We start from the raw sequence: 10,654 nt of genomic DNA on the forward strand, positions 1-10,654 counted from the left end.
GCCGCTCAGGGATTGTGTCATGTGGGCAAGTTTCTTAACTTCCCAGAAACTCAGGTTCCTTATCTGTAAAATGACAACCTTAAATTGTCATAAAGATGAAATGGGACAAGTCTTGTAAAGTGCCTCGTGCATAACCCTCCGCACTGCGCATTATTCTTGTCATCGGGACCGAACGGGTGATTAACGTGCATGCCCAGCCCCCGCACATGCTCACCCTGTGGTTTCACCTACTGCAGGCTAATGTCACTAATCAAGACGACACTAGGGCAAGACCCCAAGCTTGACTTTCATCTCTGACCCGCCACGGAGCTAGTCACGGTGGCTCGGTTTACTCAGCTGGGGAAATAAGTTTCAGGCTCCGCGGTCTCTAGCAGCTTCTGAGCCTGTGCTTTCCTAAGACACAGTCTCTGGTGGAGCAGAGTGGCCATACATGGTGACTCTCTCTGGAGATCCAAGCCAGCTCTCCCAAGCCACCTCGTCACGGCCTCCCCAGGTGAAGCCACTCTCCGGGGGCCTATACAGCCCTTGCTGTGACCGCAGCTGAGAAGTTAAGCTCCGAGGTGTTCGAATTTCCACAAGGCTTACATCTTGCAACAGAAAGCAAGGCTGAGTGAGCTCTCTCATTCACCCATCTAGGCTTAAGAAGACATTCCTTAAACAGATAGCATCTCAAAAAAAAAAAAAAAAAAAAAAAAAAAACCTCCAGGAAGCCAAGCATTAAACAAAAGTGGAACTTGAGACTTTTTCTCTTGGTTCCCTATCACGAGCATCCAGTGCTTGCTTCGCAATTGCATTCCTGTGCACACTCCCTCAGCGCATGCAAGGGCACACACACGTTCGCCGTGGAGTCCTGCCCGAGGTGGGACGGTGCCTAGTGGCCCCAAAGAACAGCACTAGGTATTGGCTCTGGTGGGAAGTTTAACAGGATTTTCTGGACAGACCTGTGGGAGAAGATACCTCCCAGCTGCCAGGGTCAATGACCAAAAAAAGGCAAACGAGGAAAACAGTCCTTTCCAAACACGTCGAATGTCCTAGTTCCCTCTGTACAGAGATTGCCACAACTCCCAGGACTGTGGAAGGTGCTTTGACTTCCAGGGAAAAAGAAAGTTGTGTTTCTGCTCCTGGACCCCCCTGCAGTTTTGTCACTATCTTATTGCACTGGCCTGGGAAACAATAATTATAGCTTTCTGGGCCTCAGTTTCCCCATCTGTGAAATGACAATTTTTATTAAATGGCTTCCCAGATCCTTTCTAGTTGCCCAATCATGAGAAATCTCTCTCCAAAAGATTTTTAACCCCGTGGAGCCATGGGTCACTACAAATCTCTGATGAAAATGTGGACCTTCTTTCTTGGAGTATATGCAAAGGCTCATAAACACAGAGTTTATACATGGAGTATGAGAGGGGGTTCAGAGAACCCCTGAAGCTTGCATGGGTGATGAGCTAACACTCTCACCACCAGGAAGACGTCTCTAAAGACAATCTCTCTGAAAGAGGAGGGAAAGATGTGTGAACTGGGCAAGTGTGAAAATCTGAAATTTTAATTTAGAAATTAATATAGTTGTCTCATTCTGAGCTTTTAAAAATTGAGCCATAATTCTGTGTAATACTTCAAAAGATAAGGGATGGAAGATAGGAAAGCAAGATTCGTCACTCTGATAAGCTAGATAAGCTACATCTGGGGCCAACTGGAAGTATGGAGTCAGATTCTGATAGAGCAGGTATTATGCAAATACCCAAGGCTGCAGTTAATGACTTGAGTGTTTTCCCCAGATGTTCCTCCCATGTACCAGAGCAGGAGGGAGGCTGGCTACAGCCCAAATCAAATTTTTATATTCCTATAAGATAGTGTCAGGCACTCAGGTTTCATCAGCCCCACGCTGGCGGCATCAAGGCGCCACGTCATGGTTGGATAACCCTGCGTTCAATCCATTTTACTGAAGACAGGACAAATAAACTAAGAATCAAAGCACTCGATGACTCATGTCAGCAGTATAAATTGAAAGTCAACACTTGTCCTGCATATAATCTAGCTGAAGAAGAGTTTATAGTGCAGAATTCTCCGTGTGGACTGTTGCTGCTCCTTCCTGAAAGGAGAGCTCCTAGTGCGTGTGTGTGCATGTGTGTGCATGTGTGAGTGTGTGCATATGTGTGCGTGTAAGAGCATAAGCATGTGAGTGTATGCGTGTGTGCATGCATTTAAAATGCTCACAGCTCACAGCTTTAAATAATACCACCCATCCCAGGAAAAGGGAAAAGAAGACAAAAAGGAACCCAAAAATTCTGTTTTATTAAGAACTAAAATGCAAGAACAATGGTCAAAATTGTAGTTTCAGTAGTGGTTTTAAAGAGTTGTTTATTTCCAAATATAATCCAGAGTCAGAGTACCTCGGGCACTCTCTGCCACGTCTTCCCCCAGCTCAGTCTGGTGTGCATGTCCTGGTTCAAATTCTATTTTTCAAAGGAACACTCTGGAGCTTGTAGCTGCTCGTACCTCTCTACTCCGCAAAGTCAGTCAGCATTGAATGTGAGTTTAACAGGAGCTTTTGCCTTGCACTAGACTGTAATATACTTAAGGACCAATGTACTTAAAGACTGTAATATACTTAAAGACCAAGGCTCTGCATGCTTTACTGGTGTCATCCCACGACACCTGATACAGTGCTTGTCATGTAGGTGACCATAACTGATCAATTGAACGAGAAGTTACTGCTCTGAAGCCCATGAGTGAAATGTGGTGGCAAGCACAGGGGCTGAGGGGCTAGATGCTGGGTTCCAGTTCTGCCACCCACTAGTTGCTTTAGTTAGAAACTACTTCTAACTTGCCCTGACCTCAGTTTCTTTATCTATGAAATCAACGGTTTGAACCAAATATGAAATCCAAGTCCCATTTGGCTTTATGCCTCTGTGAACTTGTTAACAAGACCCTGGTGTCAGAAGGAACTCACCCTAAGTCTGCCCATACTGGACTTTCCTTTTAATCAAAAGGGGTGTGAAGAAAAGGACAATTCCTCAGGCATAATGTAGGTCGTGGCTGTGCATGCTAGCCACAGCGTTCGATGTTTCTAAATGGCTTCTGATTTACTTGGGACCTGAAGCCTATTCAGGAGACCATCTGCATTTTTAAAGATCCTTGAAATCTGTCCTATCCCAGGGTTGCATTTGAAAGCTGCACTAGAGGGCCACTCTGCTTTGGGGAAGGATGGGCGATGATTGAAGTCCACTGGGTAGTAAAATGCCTTCCCCGAGGGGCAGTGTTCTGCCGGCTACACTAATTGGACCATGGACTCGGGAGGACAAGGGTTGAGATCGCAGTCTTAGCCTCTTGAGCCCACTTGGACGATGCTGGCCAAGGAAAGAAAGGGACAGTGGGTAAAATGGTCAGACTCAGGAGCCAAGTGTTCTTCTCCCTGGTCCAGGTGTCACCCCATAAGCCAGAGCAGGAAGCTTTGGTGGAAAGCCGCACTGAGAGAGAGGACAGCATCTTTCTGAAGAGACCGCTGGCCATGGATCCTCCATGGCAATCTCCTGCAGACACGGCTTTCCAGTGTTCCTACCTCAGGGGGACTTCCTGGCCTCCCCCATCCAGGGGGGCCTTTCCTGATCCCTCCTCCACCCCTCAGACACCCTGACCCTCCCATCCGCCAGGACCGCTTTCCTGGATGCCTTGTCATGTCTCCATTGTTGCACTCACTTCATCACAAGATGCTGGTCTGTGCATATTTCTGTCTCCCCTGTGGGAATGAGGTTCCTTGAGGCAGGGTGTGTATCTAACGCGTCTCTGTTCTCTCAGTACTTAGTATAGTGCCTGGTATGTAAATGGCACCCAACGAAAGTTGAATGAAAAACTAATTGAATGAGTGGATGAATGAATGAATGAATGAACAAACCTGGCAAGGTGGGGATGACTCAGGAATGCATTCATACGATAAACATTTATTGAGGGCCAAGTCTTGCTGGGCCAAAGGGATAGTGGTGGGAGATAGGAAGTTCCCAGGCTTTGCCCTCTGTTGAAGGGCTTTGATGCCCCTCTAGGCACTCACTGGAGTGTACTGCAATCATCAGCTCTGTGTCTAGCTCATTGTCCGCCTTGCACAACCACCCAGTGTGCAAGCGAACACAGCAAGTGTTAATGTGGGTACCTGTGGTCCCAAGGAGATGCTTTGGAAGGTTTAGCATGGAAATGACATGCCTCCCCAGGGAAAGGGCTAGAAGTTGACGAACACTGGCTGTCTTGGGGGTGGCTGAAGTCTGAGTAAGGTCAGGTTATCCAAAGAGCTGTGGACAGAGTGCACAATGTACAGCAGGAACAGGAGATGCAAAATCCAATTTTATAATGTATTAAACCAGGAGAGAGAGAGAGAGAGCATGCATCTCCTAGTTCATGTGGCTCTGTTAAAAGAGTGTGTACTTCTACTCATCCTAAAACCAAGTGGCATGAGGTGCAGGTAGGGGTGTAAAAGTGTGTGTGGTATGTCTGTATTCCCTGGCTGGAAATCCATAGCAAAATATGTGGCAGTGGCTTTCTCTTATTTAGATGACTTCACCCGCCTTGAGGCTGATAGTAAGAGTTGACCAGAAAGGCCACCCAGAGTCGAATGCATTTTCTAACAGAAAGGGCACGGGACCCACTCCCAGACCCACCTATCAGGCCCTGGGTGGGACTTCATCAAGTTGCTTCTCATCTCTGGGCCTTGGGCTTCTCGTGTCAAATAAGAGGGGACCCAGACACTAGAAATGGCACTGATAAAGCCAGGAACAGTAGCTTACAGCTCCGTGGAGTCTCTTGTGGATCACTTCCTTGGACCTCCCTACAGCCTGCGAGGCACACAGGCCAAGGGAACAGACTAATTCTACAGATGGGGCAAAGGCTCAAAACTTATTTGCCCAGGCTCCCATGGAAGCTGGTGGAGTTAGCCCATGAGTTTGGGTCCCCTGACTCTTGGGATCTAGAAAAATTGCCAAAGCCTGGAGAAGTGAGCCCCAGAGGAGGGGGACACAGTGGAACCATGAGGGAGGGGCAGGGAGCTCTTTCTACCCCCTTACATCAACATTCTGAGCATTTGCTCTCAAATGGTTAACTGAGGTGACTTGCAAGGCAGACATAGGGCTCAGAGACTCTTTGATGTAGAGTCTTACTTGGTGAGGAGGGTGCATGGGGGAGGGGAGGAAGTGGTGCTTTGGTGGCTTTGTGTAATTATTTTCCAAGACTAACAGGATGCTATTCTCTTCAAACAAATCTGACGTCCTTGTGCCCTCTTGCCCTTGATTCAGATCAGTTACAAAGACAGCTTTCCCCAAGGTGATCTGGACATGTGGCTCTCCTTTCATATCGTCCTTCAGAATCCCTTTGATGTGTGGGTCCTTGCTCCCCGGGCACATTTTCCTCAGCTCAGTGGACTATCATGTCGCCTTCGAAGTTCTTTCTTCCAAAAGTGTTCTTTTTCACATAGTTTCTCACTAGACGTTCCAACATCTTGTGGGACACACGTTGATGAGAAATGTCATTTGAGCATCGGGCTGCTTCTGAGGCCGAAAGTACTTTGGGGCTTATCATAACCTTCATGTTCTACCCATTAGTGAGGGAGGGCTCATCCCAAAGGCCCAAGAGAAACAAATGTAGAAAAGTGAAGCCATTTTTACTCACTTGCTCACGTGTTGTTTCATTCCACAAGCGCAGAATGAGCTCTACTCTGTGCTAAGCTCTGCCTACAGAAGAATCGCGATGCTTGCAGAATGAAAGGGGAGGCAGGCACAAGTAGGTTGTGAGGGATCAAGGCTGTGAGGAAGGTGTGCTTGGCATATCAGGACGCTGCAGGGGAGAAGGCTGGAGAGCCTTCCAGATGGAGCCTGGAAGGATGAGTAGGTTTCTTTCATGTTCTTTATCTCTAGAGGATGGTCACTCATCCACGGTGTGTTGAAAAGAAAAAACTCCATCTGTAATGCTTGCCGATTTCCTTGGTGTAAATACTCCCACCGGATAGTAGTAAGTCTCAAGCTACCGAGTGTGACACCCCTGACAACAGCACACCATTGTGTTCACCGTACAGATAGGAGGGATGTAAATACCCTCAAAAGAATAGACAACAGTGAGTAGGTGATAGTAAAATAATTAGGATGTGATGAATTTGAGTATTTATGATCTTTGTTTTTACTATAACTTATGTAATTATAAACTGTTACAACTTCATGTTTAATAGTGGTGGTATTTAATAACCCACTCCCCACATTCCAGAAAGCCAGTCAGCTCTCCAGCTCACCGCAGGGTTACCCCTTCACTTACCTCTACCACCTTGCAAGCTGCCCCCACATCCCTGGGCATTAGACCATCCTTCTGACCTGGCTCCTGCCTCAAAAGCTCTTGCTCCTCCTGCCACTTTGCCCAGCATTCCCCACAGCGTAGTTGTGGTAAGCTTTCCAAAATGCAGTGGGACCATGTCATCCCCCTGATGAAGGCTCTTTGATGGGTCTCTGTGGTTTTCAGTCCCCTCCCTCCATGACACAGACCCCCTGCAGCCCCCCACCTGGCTCCCTGCCCCCCCCACACCTCCGGCATCCTGCGCTCCCAGCACACCCCACGGCTCCCCTATTCCCCTGCCCCTGATGCTTACAGCACCCTCTCCTGTTCTTCACACCCGGGTACACTGCCCTCCAGATCCCCACACGGACAGGACTTTCTGGGGAGACTTTCCCTGGCCCACGACCCCTGAGAGGGTCCCCCGTTGTGCTGCTGCAGGGCCCGGGCTGGAGCCACAGAAGCACTTCCCAACTGGGTTGTAACAATTTGGTTTGACCACAGAGTGGAGAGTGGGGCCTGGTGCAGACTTCCTGGCTGTGCCTCCTGGCTCTGGCACTTATGGGCTGGGTATCCTTGGAGAAGCTGGTTCACCTTCAGAGTCTCTTCCTTTCCTGTAAAACAGGGTAATTGCAGCCCTGACCTCTCAGGCTTTGTGTGAGCCTCCTACAATTTAGCACCACGAGTGCTGACAGCAGAACCGGCCCACAGAAAGGGCACCTGTGAGGTTACTACTGGCCCTTCGATGGTCGCCACAGAGCCTGAGCTCCTTCTTCTTCCTGCTGCTGGAGATGTAAGTGTAGCCCTGCACTGGGACAGAGAGAGGCTCAGCGACTCTGCTGAAATGAATAATCTGAAGAATGAATCGACAGGAGAGGGAAAAGCCGGGTATTCAGGGCAGCGAGCAAATCCAGCAGGAGGCCCGGGACTTGGCACCACAGGAATATGGGGAGGCCGCTGGTCCAGATCTCTCTGATGCACCCGGCTCTGTGTCCCCACCCCATGTTAGTTCACTTGTGTTGCTGGCACGAAGCACCACAGACAGGCCAGCAGAAACCACAGCCTTGATTTTCTTGCAGTTCTACAGGCTGGAGGTCCCAGACCAGAGTCCGGCAGGGTTGCTAGGGAGGAAAGCTCTCTCCCTGGCTTGTATCTTCACTGTGCTTGCCCACAGGTGAGGTCCTGGTATCACTTCCTAGTCTTAGAAGGACGCTACTCCCACCGGATTAGGGCCCCACCCTCACGACCTCATTTAACCCTGGCTACTTCCCCAGAGGCCCCATCCCCAAATACAGCCACCCTGGGAGTTGGAGCTTCGCCACGCAAATCTGGCAGGGACAGGGACGCAAACCTTTGGTCCCTGGCCCCTCCCTGTGCCCCCCGCTCTGCACAGGAAGAACAGCCCCGTGTGTCCTGGTCTCCGTTCCCTGGGGACAGGCATTCCATCAGCGCCACAAGTAGGTTAGCTGCTCCCGGCCCCTCTGCTAATGACCGGCTAAGTGTCTGCTGCGTCTGGAGCCTGAGAATGTGTGTTGTTTTAACTAGGGACCTTACTAGCTGCTAACTGCTGAGAGATGAAAAATTGCAGTCGGACCATTCAGGTGCTTGGCCTTTCAGCTAACATTTCCTCTCGGGCCCCCCCCCCCACCCCCGCCTCTGCCTCTGCATATTCAGACTTTTCCAGCCAGTTTCATTCTGTCAAGTAATTATTTACAAATTAGATTCCCAGGGAATACATGATCAGAGAATGCTCGCATTACATACATAAATAAAAACAAATTACTTTTTCCAACAACCCAGTGTTATTAGAAATCTCAGGGACCTGTCACCCACGTTCCCTGCCCTGACAGCATTTACCAGCGCTTTGTCTCCCCGACCGGAGCTGGGGATGTATACAGACAGGGCAAGTGACAGAAAGCCATGATCGGGGCTGTCGTCTTGGGCGATCATGAGACAATACTCTTTTCAAATCATCTTGATTCAAAATACCCAGGCACTCAGTAAAAATAGGAAGCATTTATTTGTGGTTTCATTAGAGCTATAATCACTGCTTGTTGTAAAGCATCTACTGTTGGCAGGAACTGGCCCTCAGGCTCCCATCAGATATCCAGTCTCCTCTCCTCCCGGAGCGAAGGGCAGTATTATTTGTGCCCAGCTGAAAAGACGACTTCGGCCAGCCCCTCTGCAGCTAGGTGTGACCCTCTGGGCTCCAGCCAAGGATGTGCAAGATGAAATGTGCGGAGGCGAAGGAAGGAGGGCTTCCAGAACTGCTGCTTAATAAAAGCAGAAGGGAGGGGAGCGGTACCCTTTCTCCTCTTCCTCCTTACTTCTCCCTGAAATACGGATGTGAGATCATGAGTGCCCACAAACATCTTGACCATGAGATGACCATGAGCCTGAGGCAAATTGTGCACTGCTCGGAGTGGCAGAACAGCAGGACAGCAGGAGGCGGGCTCCCTGGTGACCCTGGCGTGGCCACCCCAGCCCTCAGCTGCCTGCACCAGACTTCCTTAGTGAGAGAGAGAAGCTTGATCTTGCTCGGGCCGCCCTTACCTGGGGTGTTAGATGCAGCCAGGCTGATTCTAACGCACGCCACACTTTACACACGTTCTCTGCATGCAGCCAGAGGTGCACTCAAGAACTGTTTGCCACATTTCTGTTCCCTAAGCCCCAAAAGGCAATCCTGTCTCCTAAGGCTTCCGGTGCCATTTGGGACGTGAAATCTGTCCTGACTTTATTAAAATCCAAGGCAACAGATCCCACACAGAATTGACTCTCACCTGCTAGAAGTTGGTCAATGTCAAGGTATCCGCGTTGGATAGTGTTTTCTCTTTCCTTTTTTCTGCAGAACTCATGAAAGAAAACTGGGAGTGAGGTGACAGTGTGCGTGTGTGTGTGTGTGTGTGTGTGTGTGTGTAGAGTGGTGTGTGTGTGCGTGTGTGTGTGTGTGTGTAGAGTGGTGTGTGTGCGCATGAGCGCTCGTGCCTGTGAGGATGCTGTGGCAGAGAGAAAGGGAGAGACAGAGAACAGAAGAAAAGTGTGAGACACTGCCGATAAATGGAATTGAATTAACATTTCCTATCAAAAGCACCATGATTCTGATGAACATTTACATTTAAGCACTAACTGATCTGCTCTTAAGGGTTGTTAAAACTCTAACCACCATAGCGAAAAAATTTAGTATAACAGCTCAACTTCATATAATTTTATTATTTTCCATAAAAACAAAATGTTAAGTGTATAACTAAAAGTGATTGAGTTTTTATGTTTATGCAAGACTTTTCACATAATTAGAGTCACCAATCTATAAACTTCATTTTCAACCCAGCACCAAGTTTTGGCGTATAAAGAGTGATCACCATAATCCCAAGATACATCTAGTCAATTCTGGGAAATACCCGAATGACTATGAACCTCCCAGGGAAAAAAAAAAAAAAAAAGAAGAAGTCATTTTTATACTCCTTTGGTGATGCATGTTACTACACTCACAAATTTCAAATAAGAATCGTATGAAAATAATATTATAGCAAGAATAAGACCCACTGGGGCACTTGGGTGGCTCAGTCGTTAAGCATCTGCCTTCGGCTCAGGTCATGATCCCGGGGTCCTGGGATTGAGCCCCGCATCGGGCTCCCTGCTCGGCGGGAAGCCTGCTTCTTCCTCTCCCACTCCCCCTGCTTGTGTTCCTGCTCTCGCTGTCTCTCTCTCTGTCAAACAAATAAATAAAATCTTTAAAAAAATGAATAAGACCCACTAACATGCTGAGTGTAGCTGAGAGTTAGTAATCAACTAGATCACACACTTTAGACTGAAATTCCACAGTATTTTTCAAGAGTGTTAATGGCCTCTGCCTGCAAGAGTGTCAGACCCACGTTCTTTTTTCCAAAAACCAAAATGACAATAATTAAACCAGGCAGCTGCTGCCCCCAGTAATATGACAACCTCTCCCTGCTCCCTGGAATTTGCTGGAATCACCCTGCTTGAGCTCATCTCATTTGAATTAGCTGTTCCCTCCCTGTGCCCCAGCAATCTGGGTGAGTTTCCCATCTATTAGCTGAATTATTCAGATGTTTTCCCACAATGGCACTAGCAGTGCTCATATAACTAGTTTCTAAATCAACAGTGAATTACATTATTGACAATCTGAGCAGATTAATTAAGAAATCTGTCAGGAATGACACTATGAGAGCTGGCTCCTTTTCAAGTTCGATCCTTAGTCTTCGAGATAGAATCATACCTGATGTGATTTCCGAAGGGAAAGGGCAAGGTACAACACCAAATCTGGGTTGGGGAGACAGCCCCTCTGGGCTGACAGGAAGAGCCAGGGTGGGCTGGGGGCAGTAGGCAATGCACACGTGCG

The 10,654-nt window shown here is 48.4% G+C and overlaps 1 long non-coding RNA gene across 10 annotated transcripts in view; it reads right to left on the reverse strand.

The window, feature by feature from the left end:
- Positions 1-8,290: 8,290 nt before the first annotated feature.
- The window catches only part of LOC114205935 (uncharacterized), a 227,144-nt gene continuing 224,780 nt past the window's right edge, over positions 8,291-10,654 (reverse strand). For all 10 annotated transcript variants that reach the window (XR_015768890.1, XR_015768891.1, XR_015768889.1 and 7 more), the window contains 3 exons: positions 9,838-10,001; positions 9,075-9,290; positions 8,291-8,627 (listed from right to left, as the gene is read on the reverse strand). This is a non-coding gene — a long non-coding RNA (uncharacterized LOC114205935). The remainder of the gene's footprint in view (positions 8,628-9,074; positions 9,291-9,837; positions 10,002-10,654) is intronic.

This window comes from Eumetopias jubatus, unplaced genomic scaffold (assembly GCF_037043125.1).
Source record: "Eumetopias jubatus isolate StellerSeaLion01/CBP00866 unplaced genomic scaffold, mEumJub1_p1.0 scaffold_9, whole genome shotgun sequence".
In the NCBI taxonomy this organism is placed as follows: domain Eukaryota; kingdom Metazoa; phylum Chordata; class Mammalia; order Carnivora; family Otariidae; genus Eumetopias; species Eumetopias jubatus.